This window comes from Salvelinus sp. IW2-2015, linkage group LG8 (assembly GCF_002910315.2).
Source record: "Salvelinus sp. IW2-2015 linkage group LG8, ASM291031v2, whole genome shotgun sequence".
Classification (NCBI taxonomy): Eukaryota; Metazoa; Chordata; class Actinopteri; order Salmoniformes; family Salmonidae; genus Salvelinus; species Salvelinus sp. IW2-2015.
This window is the reverse complement of record NC_036848.1, coordinates 2,575,747-2,597,708: the sequence shown is the minus strand read 5'-3', so window position 1 is coordinate 2,597,708 and position 21,962 is coordinate 2,575,747. Positions and strand designations below refer to the sequence as shown.

The following is a 21,962-nucleotide window of genomic DNA, read 5'->3' as shown; positions in this document are numbered from 1 at the left end:
GTTATTCATCTTTTCATACTGGAAGGAGAGAGAATATAAGATTACTTCTCACTTATACTGGAGGAGAAGAATTAGAGATTTTGTGTGTGTCTGTATGTGTGTATGATCCACAAATTTCTTGTTAACAAACTATAGTTTTGGCAAGTCGGTTAGGACATCTACTTTGTGCATGACAAAAGTCATTTTTCCAACAATTGTTTAAAGAAAGATAATTTCACTTATAATTCACTGTATCACAATTCCAGTGGGACAGAAGTTTACATATACTAAGTTGACTGTGCCTTTAAACAGCTTTGGAAAATTCCAGAAATTATGTRGTGGCTTTAGAAGCTTCTGATAGGCTAATTGACATAATTTCAATTGGAGGTATACCTGTGGATGTATTTCAAGGCCTACCTTSAAACRCAGTGACTCTTTGCTTGACATCATGGGAAAATCAAAAGAAATCAGCCAAGACCTCAGGAAAAAAATGTAAACCTGCACAAGTCTGGTTCATCCTTGGGAGCAATTTCCAAACGCCTGAAGGTACCACGTTCAAACAATAGTACGCAAGTATAAACACCATGGGACCACGCAGCRGTCATACCGATCAGGAAGGGGACGCGTTCTGTCTCCTAGAGATGAARGTACTTTGGTGCGAAAAGTGCAAATCAATCCCAGAACAACAGCAAAAAGACCTTGTGAAGATGCTGGAGGAAACAGGTACAAATATATCTATAATTACAGTAAAACGAGTCCTATATTGACAGAACCTGAAAGGACGCTCAGCAAGGAAGAATCCACTGCTCCAAAACAGCCATAAAAAAGCCAGACTAGGGTTTGCAACTGCACATGGGGACAAAGATCGTACTTTTTGGAGAAATGTCCTCTGGTCTGATGAAACAAAAAAAGAGCTGTTTGGCCATAATGACCATCGTTATGTTTGGAGGAAAAAGGGGGAGGCTTGCAAGCCGAAGAACACCATCTCAACTATGAAGCACGGGGGTGGTAGCGTCATGTTGTGGGGGTGCTTTGCTGCAGGAGGGACTGGTGCACTTCACAAAATAGATGGCATCATGAGGTAGGTAACAACATCTCAAGACATCAGTCAGGAAGTTAAAGCTTGGTCGCAAATGGGTCTTCCAAATGGACAATGACCCCAAGCATACTTCCAACATTGTGGCAAAATTGCTTAAGGACAACAATGTCAAGGTATTGGAGTGGCCATCACAAAGCCCTGACCTCAATCCTATAGAAAATGTGTGGGCAGAACTGAAAAAGTGAGTGCGAGCAAGGAGACCTACAAACCTGACTCAGTTATACCAGCTCTGTCAGGAGGAATGGGCCAAAATTCACCCAACTTATTCTGGGAAYCTTGTGGAAGGCTACCCGAAACATTTGACCCAAGTTAAACAATTTATAGGCAATGCTACSAAATACTAATTGAGTGTATGTCAACTTCTGACCCACTGGGAATAGGATGAAAGAAATAAAAGCTGAAKGAAATAATTCTCTCTACTATTATTCTGACATTTCACATTCTTAAATTAAAGTGGTGATCCTAACTGACCTAAGACAGTGAATTTTTACTAGGATTAAATGTCAGGAATTGTGAAAAACTGAGTTTAAATGTATTTGGCTAAGGTGTTTGTAAATTTCCGACTCTATGTTTAAGAGCAATGTTCCCTTAAATTTCTCTCAGCACTGACCAAATTTCAGGAATTTTGTGAAAATTCTGTGCAATTTCCAGCGCGCGTTTACTGTGAACACTGAGGCTGTACCTGCTTTAAGTTACGGTTTTAACAGTGGTCAAGTAGGCTATTGTGGCTATTTGATCATAATGTAGACCTACCAGAGTGGCCCATCAAAAACAATGGAGAAAATGCATCCCATAACATGTTAACCTTTCTGGCGTAAGCGTTTTGCTAGCAACCCACCTCGACAACATCCGGTGAAATTGCTGAACGCGAAATTCAAATTACAGAAATATAAATATTTAACATTCATGAAGATACAAGTATCATACATCAAAACAAAGCTTAACTTCTTGTTAATCCAGCCGCTGTGTCAGATTTCAAAAAGGCTTTACGGCAAAAACACACCATGCGATTATCTGAGGACAGCGCCCCGCATACAAAAGCATGAAAAACATTTTTCAACCAGGCAGGTGCACCACGAAAGACAGAAATAGCGATATAATATATGCCTTACCTTTGAAGATCTTCTTCTGTTGGCACTCCAAAACATCCCAGCTACATCACAAATGGTCCTTTGTTCGATAATGTCCTTCTTTATATCCATAAAAACTCTGTTTAGCTGGCACGCTTCATTCAATAATCCACCGGTTTCCCTCCTTCAAAATGCATACAAAATGAATCCAAAACGTTACCAATAAACTTCTCCAAACAAGTCAAACAACGTTTATAATCAAACCTCAGSTACCCTAATARGTAAATAAACYATAAAATTTAAGACGGAGAATCGTTATTGTCTTTACCGGAGATAAACAACAAAGAATGCGCTCTCATCCACGCGCATGAAAACACTACAGCCAAAATGGGAGCCACTTAGAAAAACTACAAATTGTAGCTAATTTTTCCAAAAACAAGCCTGAAACTCTTTCTAAAGACTGTTGACATCTAGTGGAAGCCCTAGGAACTGCAATCTGGGAGGTTTTCGCCTCATAATAAACATGACAGCCATTGGAAACAYTGGTAGACTGAACATTATTTTTGGGGGGATGGTTTGTCCTCGGGTTTTTGCCTGCCATATTAGTTCTGTTATACTCACAGACATTATTTTTAACAGTTTTAGAAACTTTAGAGTGTTTTCTATCCAAATCTACCAATTATATGCATATCCTACTTTGGGCACGCTTTTCATCCAGACGTCAAAATACTGCCCCCTAGCCCAAAAAGGTTTTAACAGAGAAATAGCTGTTTTATCATTCAGCCTACAGTAGCAGCCAATGTGTGGTGTTCAATGTAGGCCTACATTACATGAGACTTGATAGGGAAACTAACAGGGAAAACTCTAGAAATTTGAGTGAAGTTCAATTTCGTTCTTCTCTCCGTGGGCTGATACAGTATTTATTCTGCACGGCAGTCTAGGGGCTATTGTGCTCATGCACACGCACAGTTTATAGGGAACATGGTTTTTGAGTGTTTGAGTGGGGGATAGAAAAAACTGAAATGACAGACTGCCAGATTATTCATTTACCAAGCTTGCAAGCTGTTCTATAAACCAGACGCACATTTACTTTCATTATGAGTCACTCTGAGTGTGGAGTTGCCTGATCAGAAATGATACTGACAAGTTGTCAAACAAATCATACGACAAATTGTTCGTTTTTTTGTTCAAGGAAAGAGTTCTGCTTGTGAAGGGCAGCAAAAATCCATTTCAATTTAATCTGCAACTTTATCTTTTTTCAGCATGTAAACATAACAGAGGAAGACGCCAGTAAAAGAGCCAACTCATATGACAACTCCCTTCTCTCTCCTTGTCCCCATCGCCCCCTACAGACCAGGTGAGGAACAGCTACCAGCTGTGTAACAACGGCACCCTGCGGGTGATGTATGCCAACGGGATGGGCATCAGCTTCCACACTGAGCCCCACATCCTGGCCGGATCGGTCAGTCCTACTATTGGCCGTAGGAACATCACACTACCCACAGACAACGGACTCAACTCCATTGAGTGGCGGCTCCGCAAGGAACAGACCAAAGGGAAGGTCACTGTGTTTGGCAGAAAGCTGAGGGTGAGCTGAGATGACCTCGCTTCCTTTCTGTGCGTCATTTAATCATTAGCGATGACATCACATACTCTACAGTATGTGTAGAAATGACATCACTTTCTCTGTGTGTAGCGATGACATCAGTTACTTTGTGTAAAGATGACATCACTTACTCTGTGTGTAGAGATGACATCACTGACTCTGGCTACAGAGATGACATAACGGAGTCTGGCTACAGAGATGACATCACTGACTGGCTACAGAGATGACATCACTGACTCTGGCTACAGAGATMACATACCTAAGGGCACTCTTCGGCATTTGCAGTATGATTGATGAGGATCTCCATATTGCAAATGTACGGTCCCTTACTAGACGTCCGCAAATGTTTTTAAAATAGGCKGACGGCCTCGGTCCGTGCCCCATGGCCAGATCTACCGGGAAGTCGTCGAATGAAGTATCTCGGACATTTGGTTTCCGTTTTATTTATTTTTTAATTTTGGTAATTTTTCCGCTGTTCGGGAAAATTCCAGCAGATGGCGAGTGGCTGCTTATTGCAAATGGACAAAACATCACCAGTGACATGGCCATTTCTCCTAAACAGAAAAAACTTTGAAGATGAAACTCGGTGAGCACAGGTTTGGCCAAGGGGCTGTTAGCCAGAAACAAGATGTGTCGAGGCCTCAATGCTTTTGAGTTAAGGCCCCTTTTCTGGGATAAAGGTCAAAAACAGGTCATAGAGCGCTAATTTGACCGCTTCACGTCAAGTACATGACCTACAGTGTCAGAAAAAATAACAGCCAATGTATCTATCGTATTTACGGAGAAATCGTAACAATGTCAATTCAGTTCCCTGTTGGCCAACCGAAGTGCCTTAATATTGGGGTCATTAAGGGCTGTTTAAAAGGTTAAAAAGGTCAATTATCTTTCCAAACTTCAATGAATGTGATTAGGCACCCTCATGAACTGAAAGCAGTCATTTTATCCCATTCAATGTCCAGACAAAAACATCACACACACACACAGACAAGGATGGAGGTAACACAACGAGCGATGGAGAGGAAAACACTTATCACTGCCCAGGCCATACCCGAAGGTCAATGGCCAGTCAAATTGGGCATTTCTGCAGCATATTAGAGCATGTCAAATTCAGTTGATGGTAAATGCCATTGAACCATTGCAAATTGACAGTCATTGTGCAATAAGTCTGTAAACAGTGATAAAACTTGAGATGCGGGGGCGGTGCTTTCACTCTAGTGGTAGCATGAGACGGAGGTCTACAACCCACACAAGTGGCTCAGTAGGTGCAGGCTCATCCAGGATGGCACATCAAGCGAGCTGTGGCAAGAAGGTTTGCTGTGTCTGTCGCGTAGTGTCCAGAGCAGTGGGATGCATTTGTCGCCTGCTGGAGGGTCATTTTGGGGCTCTGGCATTGCTCCCCTTGGCACAAAGGCGAGGTAGCGGCCTGCTGCTGCGTTGTGCCTCCTTACGGCCTCCTCCACGTACTCCCTGATGCACTGGCCGTTTCCTGGTACGCGCCTCCATGCTGCTGGACACGTACGGCTGACAGGACCAGCCAAACCTTGCTTGCCACAGCTCGCATTGATGTGCCATCCCTGGATGAGCTGCACTACCTGAGCCATTGTGTGGGTTGAGACTCCGTTCTCATGCTACCACTAGAGTGAAAGCCCGCCAGCACTTCAAAAGGAACCAAAACATCAGCCAGGAAGCATAGGAACTGAGAAGTGGTCTGTGGTCACCACCTGCAGAACCACTCCTTTATTGGGGGTGTCTTGCTAATTGCCTATAAATTTCCACCTTTTGTCTATTCCATTTGCACAACAGCATGTGAAATTTATTGTCAATCAGTGTTGCTTCCTAAGTGGACAGTTTGATTTCACAGAAGTGTGATTGACTTGGAGTTACATTGTGTTGTGTAAGTGTTCCCTTTATTTTTTTGAGCAGTGTATATATCACTGACTTTTGGGTTCGGAAACCGACTTCCTATGATCATATATGGCAAATGGACATAACATCCTGATATGGCACTTTCAATGCTTATATATGGCGGTTGGATATTTCTTATGCCTTTTGGACATGGTTCACGGACTTTTGGGTTTGGAAACCGACTTCCTATGARCATATARGGCAAATGGACATAACATCCTGATATGGCACTTTCAATACTTATATATGGCATTTGGACATTTCTTATGCCATTTGGCCATGGTTCACTGACATTTGACTTCCTATGATAGTATATTACAAATGCCTTATGGACAACTCAATAAAATAAMACAAKGGTATGTTCATATGGTTGTTATATATGTATTATTGACAACAAAAACATCTAAAAGATTTCGAAAAACGGTCCAGAAAGTATTTTTGGAATTTTTGTATTTTTGGAAGAAAAAACATATATATCAAAATTTGACCCTTGGGTCTTGACTTTATGTTCATTTGCAATATGAAAATGTACGGTGGAGCACGCTCGCGATCTTTGGAGTTTTGGATCTTTGGATTTTTTATTTGCAATCATGTATATGTTTCGTCCAATGGCATTATGTTGCCATTAATTTTTGTCCATTTCATGAGAGCTTTCCCTTACATCACTCTCTATCGTCCTCCAGGCACATGGTCGTAACCTCCTCTCCATCGACTTCGACCGCAACACTCGGACAGAGAAGATCTACGACGACCACCGCAAGTTCACGCTCCGCATCATGTACGACGCGCAGGGCCGTCCCGCCATGTGGTTGCCTAGCAGCAGCCTGGCGGTGGTGAATGTGTCATACTCAACCACGGGTCAGCTGGTGGGGCTGCAGAGGGGCAGTATGAGCGAGAGGACAGAGTTTGACCCTCAGGGACGTATTCTGTCACGGTCGTTCATAGATGGCAAGGTGTGGAGCTATAGTTATCTGGATAAGGTGAGGACATAGCACTGTTTGGTACTTTTACTGGTACAGGTACTGGTACCGTTACTGTTACTGGTACAGGTATTGGTACTTTTATTGATACTGTTACTGTTACCGGTACTGGTACTGTTACCGGTACTGTTACTGGTACTGGTACTGTTACCGGTACTGTTGCTATCATCTGTGTGGAGCTACAGCCACCTGGATAGAGTGCGTGCATCATAGCACCTGTAGCAGGGATAGTAAAAACAGGCTGGTTGTGAGAAGTGAAAAGTGCATAAAATGATGCTATTGGTGATGATGATGACTTATGTTCCCTCTCCCTCCTCTCTCCCTCCTTCTCTCCCTCCTTCTCTCCCTCCTTCTCTCTCTCCAGTCCATGGTCCTTCTCCTGCAGAGCCAGAGACAGTACATATTTGAGTTTGACACCTCGGGGCGCATCACAGCCGTCACCATGCCTAGTGTAGCCCGCCACACCATGTTCACCCACGTCTCTATCGGTTACATCCGCAACACCTACAACCCTCCAGAGAGCAACGCCTCCATCATCCATGACTTCAGCGAAGACGGCCGCCCCAAGGCCACCCACTACCTCGGCACCGGCCGACGTGTCCTCTACAAGTACGGCAAGCTGGCCAAGCTAGCTGAGATCCTCTACGACAGCAACCGTGGTGAACGTTGGTATGACGAGACGGCTGGGGTGCTGAGAATGGTGAACTTACAGAGCGCAGGGTCCCTGCTACGATCGTTACCGTAAGATGGGTCCGTGATCGACAGCAGATCTACCGGTTCAGTGAAGGGGGATGGTTGAATGCTAGGTTGACTAACCTCACCATGACAAGCTTCCGTATTGCTAGTATGAAGCCAGTCATCAGTGAGACTCCTCTGCCTGTGGACCTCTACCGCTATGACGAGATCTCTGGAAAGGTGGGTGAAAACTATACTACTAACCCTTAACCCTAGTTCCAACCACAACCCTAACCCTAGCTTCAACCCCAACCCTCACACTAACTCTAAACCTAGCTTCATGTCCACATCCTGGTTCAACCCTAACCCTTAACCCTAGCCCTCAACTCCAGCCAAAATCCAAACTAACCATAGCTCCAGCCACAACTGAAACCTAGCTCCAGCCACAACCTTAAACCTAGCTCAGCCACAACCTAACTAGCCCACCAAACCCTAACTCTAGCCTCAACACTAGCTCAGCCACACCTCTACCCTAGCTCCAGCCGACAAACCTAGCTCCAGCCACAACCCAAACCCTAACCCTAGCTCCAGCCACAACCCTAACCCTAGCTCCAGCTCTAGCCACAACCCTAAACCTAGCTCCAGCTCCAGCCACAACCCAAACCCAAACCTAACTCCAGCCACAACCCAACCCAACCCATTGCAGGATGTCAGTTACAGTTGATAGACTGAGCATAAATCATCTATACTGGACTATCCAGRTAAAGTGGGACCTAGACCCTCTGTACAATATTTMACTTAACTCTTGACTGTTGTCTTGGCTACAGGTGGAACACTTTGGGAAGTTTGGTGTGATCTACTATGACATCAACCAGATCATAACCACTGCTGTGATGACCCTCAGCAAGCACTTCGACACCCACGGGCGCATCAAGGAGGTGCAGTACGAGATCTTCAGGTCCCTGATGTACTGGATGACGGTGCAGTACGACAGTATGGGACGGGTGGTGAAGCGAGAGCTGAAGATTGGACCGTATGCCAACACAACACAGTATCGCTATGAGTATGACGGGGACGGACAGCTCAGCGGGGTGAAGGTAGGAGATCTGACTTGACCAGTGTGATACTAGTCCTGCAGTAGTTGAGCACCAAATCACAATCCTAGAAGATTACTACAGACCCCTTCCTGAAACATTGGGCTTGATTAAATGTTGGTTTTCATTGCAAATACAGAGAACATTTTTCCTTTTCACTTTACACTTCAGTTTTTGATTCTCCTACGTTGACTTACCTGATTTAAGCTGTCGTAGCGTTGACTATCATTAAATGTGAAGACTGTATATTATCAAATCAATTCTCTGTGTGTAATTTAATTACGCGATTAWACTAATCATGTAACTTTAATTATCAAGTCGGGGCACCACGGGAAAAAAAATGTTTATAGAGTGTGAATTTCCAGAATATAACTCTTCAGATATTTTCCTATATTATCAATTACAGTCACTTATTAATGTATTATTACCTCATCAGTCATATTCTGAATGTCGCAAACCCTAGCCTAGATCATGAATCAGCGATATACAAATTGGCTTAATTATTTATTTACTTAAACTTAATCAATCACAGAATTACATAAACACACACACATTGGTTACTGACATGATAGAAAAGTCCCTAGTGAGCTAAGCCAATATGATGGCTTAATAGACAAAGGAAAGGGGTGCGTTCCCCAGYAGTCCCAAGGTCTTTTTCGTGGTTGTAGTTGTTATAATGGATACTTCCGAGTACCATTCGGAAATGTTCTTAGAACGGATCTGGTTACCAGACTAAAGTATTTAAATAGCTGCAGCCTGAATAATTGTTCTTTAGTTTGTAGATGTATTAGCCATTTCAACGTGGGGACCTCGTCCCTGCGTTTTTTACTCTTGTTGAGTTGCCAACCATTTCAACATATAGCTACTGCTTCGTGTTTTCTGAACTTGTCCTTTGGTAAAGTTGTAGTTTAAACCACTTCACACACTAGCTACACCTGGCATGTTTAGGTCTCTAGAGTGATAGCCCTTCCAACGTGGGGACCTCGTCCCGGCGTTATCTTGACTCTAGTTTAAATTGCCAACCATTTCAACATCTAGCGACAGCTCCGTATTTTCTAGTCTAATGTACATTTTGTTGYAAGTGGATTTTATACTAGAGTAGAAAAGGGGGCATTTCCATGACACAGATGTAAATGTCTGTACTCACGGGGTGTGGCCACTGACTAGTTAAAACTTCATATCTAAACAAGTATCTCATTTAGAAGGCCAACATCACATTACATCTTCTCACAAATAGTTTCATATTTATTCATATACATTCCACAACATGTAGATGTACATCTGATATATACATTGTGAAAGCTCTTAAAGTTACAATGTTTCCGTTATAACATCTTTAATGATATCACCACACAGTAAAGGTTGGACATGATTATTGTTTAAATACCCACAAACCATTCCAAATGGTTGGAATACAGAAATATTGTTACTTTAGAAAACCTTTTGAGGTTACCGTACTGCTTTCTCTGTAGTAACAAAGGGATTCTCTCATCTTGGCAGAGTGGGGAAAGGAGTTTCTGTATTTACAACCGCCATAAAACAGCCGACTTCCCGTTCTCCCCCTCTACGAGAGAAAGCACGCTGTATAGAGGACCCACTGTAACCTGATCCTTCAGAGTTATGACAAAGCCCTTGGTTCCTATAAGGAGCATAGGCCGTTGATTRGTCTACTCACCTTTGGTATTAAAGAGATGACTTCAGGTTTGGTTTTAAAGAGATGACTTCGGCCTCCCGAGTGGCACGTTGGTCTAAGGCACTGCATCGCAGTGTTAGCTGTGCCACTAGAGATCCCGCGACCGAGAGACCCATTGGGCAGCGCACAATTGGCCCAGCATCATCTGGGTTAGGGGAGGGTTTGGCAAGCAGGGACGTTCTTGTCCCATCGCGCACTAGTGACTTCTATGACGGGCCGGGCGCAATGCACGCTGACACAGTTGCCAGGTGTACGGTGAATCCTCCGACACATTGGTGAGGCTGGCTTCCGGGTTAAACAGGCATTGTGTCAAGAAGCAGTGTGGCTTGGCTGGGTTTGTGTTTCGGAGGACGCACGGCTCTTGACCTTCGCCTCTCCTGAGTCCGTATGGGAGTTGCAGCGATGGGACAAGACCGTAACTACCATTTGGATACCACGAAATTGGAGAGAAAAAGGGGTATACTTTTTTTAAATAGAAAATACAAAAAAAATAAAGAGATGACTTCAGGTTTGGTATTAAAGAGATGACTTCAGGTGTGTCAAAGTTCTTTTCATTCTCTATGCCTCCAGGTGAACGACTGGTCCACGTGGCGCTACAGCTACGACCTGAACGGTAACCTGCACCTCCTCAACCCCGGGAACAGCGCCCGCCTCACGCCGCTCCGCTACGACCTCCGAGACCGCATCACACGCCTGGGTGACGTTCAGTACCGTCTGGATGAGGACGGCTTCCTGAGCCAGCGAGGCTCGGATGTCTTTGACTACAACTCCAAGGGCCAGCTCCTTAGAGCATATAACAAGCTACCGGGAGGCTGGAGCGTCCAGTACCGCTATGACGGACTGGGCAGGAGAGTGTCCACTCGGACCAGTCTGGGACAACACCTCCAGTTCTTTTACGCTGATCTGAACCACCCGGCTAGAGTCACACATATATTTAACCACTCCAGTTCAGATATCGCTTCACTGTACTATGACTTGCAGGTAGGCTACCAGATTATTAGAGAAACGTGTGTTCATCAACAGGCTACATGTGCTAAATACTGTTCATCGTGATTGTCTTATGACCTTGTTATCATTGTCATATAACCAAGTTGTTGTGATGCTATCATTACAGAGTATATCACATAACTATTATCACACATTAATGGTGATGTCACCATCTCTGACTTATTGTGATATAGCCTAACTGAGTCAGGGATACTATCATTATTTAACTTATTGGGATATAGCCTAACTGAGTCAGGGATACTATCATTATTTAACTTCATGGGATATAGCCTAACTGAGTCAGGGATACTATCATTATTTAACTTATTGGGATATAGCCTAACTGATCAGGGATACTATCATATTTAAACTTATTGGATATAGCCTAACTGAGTCAGGGATACTATCATTATTTAACTTATTGTTGGATATAGCCTAACTGAGTCAGGGATACTATCATTATTTAACTTATTGGGATATAGCCTAACTGAGTCAGGGATACTATCATTATTTAACTTATTGGGATATAGCCTAATTAGTCAGGGATACTATCATTATTTAACTTATTTGATATAGCCTAACTGGTCAGGGATACTATCATTATTTAACTTATTGGGATATAGCCTAACTGAGTCAGGGATACTATCATTATTTAACTTATTGGGATATAGCCTAACTGAGTCAGGGATACTATCATTATTTAACTTATTGGGATATAGCCTAACTGAGTCAGGATATATCATTATTTAACTTATTGTGATATAGCCTAACTGAGTCAGGGATTACTGTCACGTTCCTGACCTATTTCTGTTAGTTTGTTTTATGTGTTTAGTTGGTCAGGACGTGAGTTTGGGTGGGCATTCTATGTTTTCTGTTTCTATGTTGGTTTAGGGTTGCCTGGTATGGCTCTCAATTAGAGGCAGGTGTTTGCGTTCCTCTAATTGAGAGTCATATTTAGGTAGGTTGTTTCACAGTGTTCGTTGTGGGTGGTTGTCGCTGTGTCTGTGTATTTTGCCCACACGGTACTGTCTCGTCTCGTTCGGTCGTTCCTGTTTATGTGTTCCTCGTTTCATGTAATTCATAGTTTAGGTCTGTCTAGTTCGTTTTGTTATTTTGTTAATCATTCAAGTGTATTTCGTTTGTGTTTTTCCGTCTTGTCAAATAAACATTATGTATTCATCACCCGCTGCGCCTTGGTCTACTCACTCACCGAGGGACGGCCGTTACAGAATCACCCACCAAACCCAGATCAAGCAGCGGGTTAATGGACAGCAACGACAGCGCACGAAGCAGGATTTATGGTCTTGGGAGCAAGTATTCAACGGAGAAGGACCCTGGGCTAAGGTGGGAGAGAATCGCCGCTCTCGGAGGAGAAGGAGGCAGCCACAGCCCAGGAGCGCTGGTATGAGGAGGCAGCGCGGCGACGCGGTTGGGAGCCCGAGAGTCAGACCCAAACATTTCTTGGGGGGGGGCACACGAGGAGTGTGGCAAAGCCGGGTAGGATACCTGAGCCAACTCCCCGTGCTTACCGTGGAGTGAGAGAGCGTCTACTGGTCAGACACCGTGTTATGCGGTAAAGCGCACGGTGTCCCAGTACGCGTGCTTAGCCCAGTGCGGGCTATTCCACCTTGCCGCACTGGGAGGGCTAGGTTGGGCATCGAGCCAGATGTCATGAAGCCGGCCAACGTATCTGTCTCCAGTACGTCTCCTCGGGCCGGCATACATGGCACCAGCCTTCGAATGGTGTCCCGGTTCGCCAGCATAGCCCAGTGCGGGCTATTCCACCTCGCCGCACTGGCAGGGCTACGGGCACCATTCAACCTGGTAAGTTGGGCAGGCTCGGTGCTCAAGAGCACGTGTCCTCCTTCACGGTCCGGTATACCCGGTGCCACCTCCAAGTACCAGTCCACCGGTGGCAGCCCCCGCACCAGGCTGTCTCTCCGGGTTCTCTCTCCAGCTGCTCCACCCTGTCCAGCGCTGTCAGAGCTTTTTCTCCTCTCCAGCGCAGCCAGTGCCTACACTACGCACCAGGTTTCCAGTGCGTCTCCAGAGCCCTGTTCCTCCTCCACGCACTTTTCCTATGGTGCGTGTATCCAGTTCGGTGCCTCCAGTTCCGACAACACGCACTAAGCCTCCTGTGCGTCTCCAGAGCCTGTACGCACTGTTCCTTCTCCCCGTACTCGTCCTGAGGTGCGTGCACTCAGCCCGGTGCCACCAGTGCCGGTACCACGCACCAGGCCTATAGTGCGCTTTGAGAGGTCAGTGTGCCCTGTCCCTGCTCCCCGCACTAGGCTTGAAGTGCGTGTCTCCAGTCCGGTGCCTCCAGTTCCGGCACCACGTACCAGGCCTACAGTGCGTCTCAGCCGGCCAGAGTCTGCCGTCTGCCCAACGGCGCCTGAACTGTCCGTCTGCCAAGCGCCGCATGAACTGCCCGTCTGTATTGAGCCTTCAAAGCCGCCCGTCTGCCATGAGCCTGCAAAGCCGCTCGTCTGCCATGAGCCGCTAGAGCCTTCCGCCAGACAGGAGCCGCTAGAGCCTTCCGCCAGACAGGAGCCGCTAAGCCTTCGCCAGACAGGAGCAGCCAAAGCCTTTCCGCTAGACAGGATCAGTCTGAGCCATCCGTCTCCTCAGCGCCATCTGAGCCATCCGTCTCCTCAGCGCCATCTGAGCCATCCGTCTCCTCAGCGCCGTCTGAGCCATCCGTCTCCCCAGCCCGTCTGAGCCATCCGTCTCCCCAGCGCCGTCTGAGCCCATCCGTCTCCCCAGGAGCCGTCTGAGCCATCCGTCTCCCCAGCGCCGTCTGAGCCATCCGTCTCCCAGCGCCGTCTGAGCCATCCGTCTGTCCCGAGCCATTAGAGCGCCCGTCTGTCCCGAGCCGTCAGAGCCGTTAGTCAGTCAGGAGCCGCTAGAGCCATTCGTCAGTCAGGATCTGCCAGAGCCGCCAACCAGACAGGATCTGTCAGAGCCGCCAACCAGACAGGATCTGCCAGAGCCGCCAACCAGACAGGATCTGCCAGAGCCGCCAACCAGACAGGATCTGCCAGAGCCGCCAACCAGACAGGATCTGCCAGAGCCGCCAACCAGCCATGAGCGTCCAGAGCCGTCAGCCAAGCCTCATGAGCGTCCAGAGCCGTCAGCCAGCCATGAGCGTCCAGAGCCGTCCAGCCAGCCATGAGCGTCCAGAGCCGTCAGCCAGCCATGAGCGTCCAGAGCGTCAGCCAGCCATGAGCTCCAAGCCGTCAGCCAGCCATGAGCGTCCAGAGCCGTCAGCCAGCCATGAGCGTCCAGAGCCGTCAGCCAGTCATGAGCTGCCCCTCAGCCCAGAGTGGCCATTAATCCAGAACTGCCCCTCAGTCCAGAGCTGTCTCTCTGTCCGGAGCTGCCCTTCAGTCCGGAGTTGCCCCTCTATCCTGAGCTACTCTCTATCCTGACCTACTCTCTGTCCTTAGCTATCTCTTGTCCTGAGCTACTCTATCCCGGTGCTGCCCTTGTCCCGGCTGCTGCCCCTTCCGGTGCTGCCCTTATCTTAAGGTTACTTTTTCAATTTAGGGGTGTAAAATGAGGGTGGTCATTCGTAGGGGAGACGAAAGCTGGGATTGACTATGGTGGGGTGGGGACCTCGCCTCAGCCTGAGCCCACCACCGTGGTCAGATGCCCACCCAGACACTCCCCTAAACTTTGTGCTGGGTGCGCCCGGAGTTCGCACCTTAAGGGGGGGGTATGTCACGTTCCTGACCTATTTCTGTTAGTTTGTTTTATGTGTTAGTTGGTCAGGACGTGAGTTTGGGGGCATTCTATGTTTTCTGTTTTCTATGTTGGTTTAGGGTTGCCTGGTATGGCTCTCAATTAGAGGCAGGTGTTGCGTTTCCTCTAATTGAGAGTCATATTTAGGTAGGTTGTTTCACAGTGTTCGTTGTGGGTGGTTGTCGCTGTCTGTGTATGCACCACACGGTACTGTCTCGTCTCGTTCGGTCGCGGAGTTCCTCGTTTCATGTAAGTTTCATAGTTTAGGTCTGTCAGTTCGTTTTGTTATTTTGTTAATCATTCAAGTGATTTCGTTTCGTGTTTTTCCGTCTTGTCAAATAAACATTATGTATTCATCACCCGCTGCGCCTTGGTCTACTCACTCACCGAGGGACGGCCGTTACAGATACTATCATTATTTAACTTATTGGGATATAGCCTAACTGAGTCAGGGATACTATCATATTTAACTTATTGGGATATAGCCTAACTGAGTCAGGGATACTATCATTATTTAACTTATTGGATATACCTAACTGAGTCAGGATACTATCATTATTAACTTATTGGATATAGCCTAACTGACTCAGGGACACTATCATTACTTTAATCTCATAACTATTATCACCAGTATTGGACGACTGTCTGTGAGTTATGGGACGTGACTGTCTGTGGAGTTATGGGACGTGACTGTCTGTGAGTATGGTGACAGTGACTGTCTGTGAGTCTATGTATCGTGAGTTATGGTGCGGACTGAGTTATGGTGAAGTGACTGTCTGTGAGTGACTGTTCATGAGTTATGGTGACGTGACTGTCTGGAGTTATGGTGATCGGAGTTATGGTGATGTGACTGTCTGTGAAGTGACTGTCTGAGTCATGGTGACGGACTGTCTGGAGTTATGGTGATGGAGTTATGGTGATGTGACTGTCTGTGAAGTGACTGTCTGAGTTATGGTGATGTCTGTTGAGTTATGCTGAGTGCTGGAGTTATGGGACGTGACTGTCTGATAGGTGATGGAGTTATGGTGAAGTTGGACTGTCTGTGAGTGCTGTCTGAGTTTATGGTGACGTGACTGTCTGTGAGTTTATGGTGGGACTGTCTGTGAGTTATGGTGATGTGACTTGTCTGTGAGTTATGGGGACGTGAATGTCTGTGAGTTATGGTGAGTGGACTGTCTGTAGTTATGGTGATTGACTGTCTGTGAGTTATGGTGACGTGACTGTCTGTGAGTTATGGTTGAGTGGACTGTCTGTGAGTTATGGTGACGTGACTGTCTTTGAGTTTATGGTGACTGTCTGTGAGTTATGGTGAGTGACTGTCTGTGATTTATGACGTGACTGTCTGTGAGTTATGGTGACTGACTGTCTGTGAGTTATGTGACGTGACTGTCTGTGATGATTGGTGACGTGACTGTCTTTTGAGTTATGGTGACTGTCTGTTGAGTTTATGGTGACGTGACTGTCTGTAGTTATGGTGACGTGACTGTCTGTGAGTTATGGTGACGTGACTGTCTGTGATTGGACGTGACTGTCTTGAGTTATGGTGACGTGACTGTCTTTGAGTTATGGTGACGTGACTGTCTGAGTTTGGTGATGGTTATGGTGAAGTGACTGCTGTGATTATGGCGGTGACTGTCTGTGAGTTATGTGAGTTATGGTGACGTGACTGTCTGTGAGTTTATGGTGACTGACTGTCTTGAGTATGGTGACTGTCTGTGAGTTATGGTGTAAAGCCTATACTGCTTCCCTCAGGGTCATCTGTTTGCTATGGAGGTGAGTAGTGGAGAGGAGTATTACATCGCCTCAGACAACACAGGAACACCACTGGCTGTCTTCAGCAGCAACGGACAGATGATCAAACAGGTAATCATGATGACAGTAATAATAATACTACCAATGATTGTTAAATATCTCAAGGCCCATTATCCACATGTTAGATAAGCAAGATAAGTTAGTACTGATGTCCAGAGAGGTCAATTTGATTATTTCAAATAAACAATACAAAATGGACAAATAAACCAACTTTGTCTTTCCTAATTGCCCCAGAGGGGATAAAGTTGTAGTGAATTGAAGTGAAACATGCACCTGTGTTTGTTGTGACCTCCAGGTGCAGTACACAGCGTACGGGGAGGTGTACCTGGACTCTAACCCAGAGTTCCAGCTGGTGGTTGGGTTCCATGGTGGTCTCTATGACACCCTGACCAAGCTGGTCCACTTCACCCAGAGGGACTATGACGTCCTGGCAGGCCGCTGGACCTCGCCAGACTATGCCACTGGCCCAAGATCGGCAAGGACCCTGCACCCTTCAACCTGTACATGTTCAAGAACAACAACCCCTCAGCGACGTGTTGGACATCAAGAACTACGTCACAGGTAGAGCGTCTTTGGATCCTTGAAAAGCGGCTTTATCAAATCAAATCAAATCAATCAAAGTTTATTTTATATAGCCCTTCGTACATCAGCTAATATCTCGAAGTGCTGTACAGACACCCAGCCTAAAACCCCAACAGCAAGCAATGCAGGTGTAGAAAGCACGGTGCTAGGAAAAACTCCTAGAAAGGCAAAACCTAGGAAGAAACCTAGAGAGGAACAGGCTATGAGGGGTGGCCAGTCCTCTTCTGGCTGTGCTGGGTGGAGATTAAACAGACTATCCAAGATGTTCAAAATGTTCATAAGTGACAAGCGTGGTCAAATAATCAATCATGAATAATTTTCAGTTTGGCTTTTCATAGCCGATCATCAAGATTGAAAATAGCAGGTCCAGGACAGGTGGCGGTTCCATAACCGCAGGCAGAACAGCTGAAACTGGAATAGCAGCAAGGCCAGGTGGACTGGGGACAGCAAGGAGCCATCACGCCCGGCAGCCCCGACGCACGGTCCCAGGGCTCAGGTCCTCGGAGAGAGAGAAGAGAGAGAGAAGGAGAGAATTAGAGAGAGCCAAGATTTTCAAAATGTTCATAAATGACAAGCATGGTCAAATAATAATCAGGAATAAATGTCAGTTGGCTTTTCATAGCCGATCATTAAGAATTGAAACAGCAGTCTGGGACAGGTAGGGGTTCCATAACCGCAGGCAGAACAGTTGAAACTGGAAATAGCAGCAGGGCCAGGCGACTGGGGACAGCAAGGAGTCATCATGCCCGGTAGTCCTGACGTATGGTCCTAGGGCTCCGGACCTCCGAGAGAGAGAAAGAAAGAGAGGAAGGAGAGAATTAGAGAGAGCCAAGATTTTCAAAATGTTCATAAATGACAAGCATGGTCAAATAATAATCAGGAATAAAAGTCAGTTTTGCTTTCATAGCCGATCATTAAGAGTTGAACAGGTAGGGGTTCCATAACAGCAGGCAGAACAGTTGAAACTGGAACAGCAGCAAGGCCAGGTGGACTGGGGACAGCAAGGAGTCATCATGCCCGGTTTGCCGTGACGTATGGTCTAGGGCTCAGGTTCTCCGAGAGAGAGAAAGAAAGAGAGACGAGAGAATTAGAGAGAGCATACTTAAATTCACACAGGACACTGGATAAGATAGGAGAAGTACTCCAGGTATAACAACTGACCCTAGCCCCCCGACACATAAACTACTGCAGCATAAATTTTATGCATGGGTTTATAAACCCATGATCATTGTTACTGAAGGTAAAGGAAGAGAGCTGAGTGGGTGGCGTTGTGTGTATCATTGTCAATCTGTACTTCTCTTTCTTTTTTATTTTTCATTCATTCTGTTTTCTTTGCTCCCAGACGTGAAGAGTTGGCTGGTGATGTGTTGGTTTCCAGCTCAGTAACATCATTCCAGGGTTCCCCCGTCACACCCTCTACTTCGTAGACCGCTCCCTACGAGCTGCAGGCCAGCAGGACTGTGAAACGGACAGGTGAGAAGGCCTGGGACAGCCGAGAAGGCCTGGGACAGCCTACAGCTCCATTGCACTAATTGCATTATATTGAGCCAAATGCGGCCTGCTTTATAGATAAACGGTCTCTCTCTTCTCCTCAGAGTCGGATGCCAATTAGATGCGACATTGAATACAGAATCATAATATTGAACCTTCAATGATTACAGTGAAATCTGGACATGAATAGATGAGCTGTAAACCAGACAGATTAAGTGCATCCTCATCTGCATTCTTCTGCTTGACCAGTGACCTTTAACCTCTTCCTGCCCCTGTCTCCTCTTGTAGCTGATAACGGGGGTGCAGCAGGCAGCGGAGCGCCACAACCAGGCCTTCATGGCCCTGGAGGGACGGCTCCTTAACAAGGACCCCCGCGACCGCCGCGACAAGCCCGGACACTGGTTCGGCACATCAACYCCCATCATCGGCCGGGGAGTGATGCTAGCYRTGAAGGAAGGACGTGTGGTGGCGGCAGTTAGCTCCATGGCAACCGACGACAGCCGGAAAGTGTCCTTAGTCCTCAATGGCGCCATCTACCTGGATGGAACGCACTACACGCAGGCCGGACATGACTGTCACTTCTTCGTTAAAGTCGGTTCGGCCGATAGTGATRTACTGGRGCTGGGGCTGACCAYCGGACGCAWGGCGCTGGAGAGRGGGATCAACGTGACTGTGAGCGGGAGGTCGCGGCGRGGCGCCACAGTGGAGTTTGCGGTGCKGTCYTTAYCCCTCAGCGTGCGGTATGGGCTAGCGCTGGACGTGGTGGARGAGGAGAGGGTGAGGCTGCTGGAACTAGCCCGGCAGAGGGCCCTGGCTGGGGCCTGGCTGAGGGAGCYGCAGAGGGCCAAYGATGGGAAGGAGGGGAGCCGGCTGTGGACGGAGGGAGAGAAGCAYCAGCTGCTGACCGCGGGGAGGGTACAGGGGTARGARGGGTATTATGTTRTACCRGTGGAACAGTACCCAGAACTGGCTGACAGCAGCACCAACATCCAGTTCCTGAGACAGAACGAGATGGGCAAGAGGTAACAGCCCACCTGGACTGGGATGGAGGACTGGCTGACTCTTTCTCTCTCTCTCACTGACTCTCCTCCTCCCCTTCTCCTCCTCCTCCCTTTCATCCCCTCTTCCTAGTTACTAGTTCCTTCCTCTCTTCGCTCCCCCCCTCCCTGCCTTCTCCTCCTTTCCCCTCCAACCCCACAGAAAACAAACCAACAAACGGGGTTTCTCACTGAACGCTGCAGGGACTTTTGAAAAGAAGAATATACTAGAATTCTTTTTTTTTTTTACTTTTTCTGCCAAGGGCAAAACATCTAACATTTAGACAGAAGTTTATTTTATTTGTATTTTTTGTTGATGTTGAAAACAGACAGGTGAAAGGCACTCATGAACCTTGAAAAACAAACTGTTGCATAATAACTAAGATACCCCTTTTTAAAAAATAAATCAATATTTTCACCCATATTTTTGGGGTCACTATGAGGGCGTAATGACAGACTCTGAACTGATGGTGGCGCTCTGTTGTGCTGGGTGTTCTGATAAGGGCCTGCCTCTGAAATGAACTTGTAGAGCAAAGGGACCAATAGGGAGACAGAGCCACCACAGGGCCCGGCCAATCACAACACTGATCGGAAGAGAAAATCACCAACGGCAACAAGCACCGCAGCTTAGGGACGTAAAATGGAGTAAAACGATGAGTCATCTCACTGTCTCAGGCCTCCCATTCTCCACCACAGAACTGTTCTTAGCTACTGCAGCAACATATCCTAGCAACCAACACTCACACCACTGAGATCCTTTAAAAGACTTCAAACTAAAGAAAACAAAAACTTTTTAGACACACATAAGTTGGAGGAATTTTTTTGTATATTTGCGGATATCATAAATAGTATCACAAGGTTTTATTTTGAAATTGGTGAGATTATCATACTACTGTAATAGCTCCACATGTGTCAGACTATTACACCACAGTTCAGAGAACTAACAACAGTTTAGAGTATGTACAGTTCAGACTACATGATACTACAGATCAGACTACTACAATACAGTTCAGACTACTACAAAGTTCAGACGACTATTATAGTACTGTTCAGAATACTACACTACAAAGTACTACACAAAAGTTCAGACTACTACAGTTCAGACTAATTATAGTACTGTTCAGAATACTACACTACAGTTCAGACTCTACAGAACAGTTCAGACTACTAACAGTTCAGACTATTATAGTAACTGTTCAGAATACTACACTACAGTTCAGAGTACTACAGTTCAGACTATTATAGTACTGTTCAGAATACTACACTACAGTTCAGACTACTACACAATAGTTCAGACTACTACAGTTCAGACTATTATAGTACTGTTCAGAATACTACACTACAGTTCAGAGTACTACACTACAGTTCAGAGTACTACACAACAGTTCAGACTACTACAGTTCAGACTACTATACTACAGTTAAGACTACTACAATATTGTTCAGACTACTACAATACAGTTCGACTACCACAGTCAGACTATAGTACTACACGTCAGACTACTACAGTTCAGACAACTACACTACAGATCAGACTATACAATGCAGTCAGACATACTACAGTTCAGAGTTCAGCTACTACACAACAGTTCGACTACTACAGTTCAGACCTATTATAGTACTGTTCAGAAACTACAAACAGTTCAACTACATGCAGAACAGTTCAGACTACTACAGTTCAGACTATTATAGTACTGTTCAGAATACTAATCTACAGCTCAGACTACTACAGAACAGTTCAGAACTACTACAGTTCAGACTATTATAGTACTATTCAGAATACTACAATACAGTTCAGACTACTGCAGAAACAGTTCAGACTACTACAGTTCAGACTACTACACTACAGTTCAAAACTACTATACTACAGTCAGACTATTATACTACAGTTCAGACTACTACAATACAGTTCAGACTACTACACTACAGTTCAGACTAACTAACTACAGTTCAAAACTACTATACTCAGTTCAGACTACTACACTACAGTTCAGACTATTATACTACAGTTCAGACTACTGATACTGCAGTCAGACTACAACTACCAGTTCAGACTACTATACTACAGTTCAGACTACTATACTACAGTTCAGACTACTACAGCTCAGACACTATACTACAGTTCAAACTACTATACTACAGTTCAGACTACTATACTGCAGTTCAGACTACAAGTCAGACTACTATACTACAGTTCAAACTACTATAC

At 45.9% G+C, this 21,962-nt stretch overlaps 1 pseudogene; it reads left to right on the top strand.

Annotated features, from left to right (window-relative positions):
• The first annotated feature begins 563 nt into the window (after window positions 1–563).
• Window positions 564–21,211, top strand: LOC111967082 (teneurin-2-like; annotated as a pseudogene).
• Window positions 21,212–21,962: the final 751 nt, after the last annotated feature.